Raw genomic sequence first — 2,214 nt, forward strand, 5'->3', positions numbered from 1 at the left:
CTCTCTCTCTCTCTCTCTCTCTCTCTCTCTCTCTCTCTCTCTCTCTCTCACACACACACACACACACACACACACACACACACACTTTATTCTGGACCAGAGGTATAAAAAATTATACTTAAATTTATGCATTTATGTGAGGCTGTAAAAAGTGGTAGCATGGGAAGTCCAAAGAAAAATGAAGATGGCTGAAGTTTAAATGAAGGATGAACTTAAACGAGCTATGTACACTGCCTGATAGAAGGTTAAATATATTAGTTTACATTATCTCAAGACATATTACCAACTTCGTTACAAGGTCCAGTCTCTTTGAAAGCAGTTTTCAGAAATTATACCATCATAGATAAGCCCCTTTTAAGTGGAAATTTCTGGTTATGTCATGTTATTCAGAGTCATGTGGTATTTTGCTTAGGCAAGACCTGTGGGCAGAAATGTGGTGTTTATAGAGAGTATACATAGGATTCAACAGGCAGTGACAGGGCGCTTGAATAGCTAGCCTTGCAATACTTTGCTGGTCTAGAGTTAGATGATCTTCACTTTGCTGAGAGAGGAATGCCAGAGAACTTTTCCTGGTTTCATGGCTGGTCCTAGTCACGTTGCCAATTCCTGCCTATTAGGCAGAGGCCTGGCAGGTTCTGTTGGGTTGCACCATTACTGCTGATTCTTGTTTGGTATGATGACACAACTGAACTGGACTGCTGGTATTCCGACAAGGGACAGAGATTGGAATCACCCCCAAAGAATTACTTCTAAACAGGTCTATATCCCCTTGTCCTATTTATCATCTTTTCTCCCCTACCTTTGGACAGTGGGCTAAAAGGTAGATGAAGAATTTGAGAACCCTTATTAAAAGTAGGTTTTAGAAAATCTTTTATATGATTCATAATTTATTAAGTTGTACATGAAAATGCATTAGTAAAAGATCAATGCAGAGACTCTCTAGGATTCTGCATCATCCCATTGAAAAACAAGTTTGTTGTAGTGGTTGAAAGGCCTAACACTGTGTTCTTGCCAGGTGGCATAAAACATTGGTATCATTAGCAGCTGGCAAAATTTGACAGGCTCAAAGGTAGATGTGTAGACAGACACGTGACAGGAAATGTGTCTCCCTATGGGTGAAGTCTACAGCAGTATCATTAGTAAGATGAGAGTATTGGTACTCTGGAAAGACACTGAGGCTTAGAAGGTTCATAGTTTAAGATTGTCTAAAATAGTTTAAAAACTTTAAAGCTGCAACACATGACCTAGTGACTAGAAAACTAAGGAAAACACTTATTTTCTTTGCAAAAAAGTAAGGTGAAAATGGTAATAATCTACCAAAAAAACCTCATCAAAGTCATTATCAAAGAGTTCTTATAGTACAGGTCAACCTATTGTTCATGGAGATGGGATCCTCAAAAACAAACAAAAAAAAACAAAACAAAACAAAACAAAACAAAACAAAACAAAACAAAACAAAACAAAACAAAACAAAACAAAAACAACACTTGGTAAATTAGCAACTGTGTGCCTGGCCTGTTTAAATATAAATTCAATGCCATATGTGGAGAGGGATGGCAGAGTGTAGGAAAGGAAAAGCTTAAGAAAGACACTGATAAGATTGGTCATTTGTCATTTAATGTGTTTAACAGAAATTACCTGTTAAAAACCTTTACTCCTGATGTCTTTTTAAAAAAGTTTTATTTATTTATTTTATGTACATGAGTACACTGTAGCTTCAGACACTCCAGAAGAGGGCATCAGATCCCATTGCCGATGGTTGTGAGCCACTATGTGGTTTCTGGGAATTGAACTCAAGACCTCTGGAAGAGCAGTCAGTGCTCTTAACCGCTGAGCCGCCTCTCCAACCCACTCATGAGGTTTTTATTCATTGAATAATTCCACGTATTGTCTATAGTCCTACAACCCTGAATTCACACAATCTCATCAAATTTAATTCATAATTACTGTCTCTGTCTGCACTCTGACATAATTCTCCTCATCCTGCAGGTGGTATTATCTTTACTATAGGCATTTAAATTCCAATTTTAATTTTAGATTTGTTGTTAAAGGTGTATTTTCAATTGTATTCTTTGACAGTGTACCACAAACACAAATATTATATCTGCTCTCATCCCATTCCATTTCTACTGAAGCCCTGCTCTTCATAATATGCTGCCTTATATATTCCTCTCTCTCTCTCTCTCTCTCTCTCTCTCTCTCTCTCTCTCTCTC

Source organism: Mus caroli, chromosome 5, assembly GCF_900094665.2.
Source record: "Mus caroli chromosome 5, CAROLI_EIJ_v1.1, whole genome shotgun sequence".
In the NCBI taxonomy this organism is placed as follows: Eukaryota; Metazoa; Chordata; class Mammalia; order Rodentia; family Muridae; genus Mus; species Mus caroli.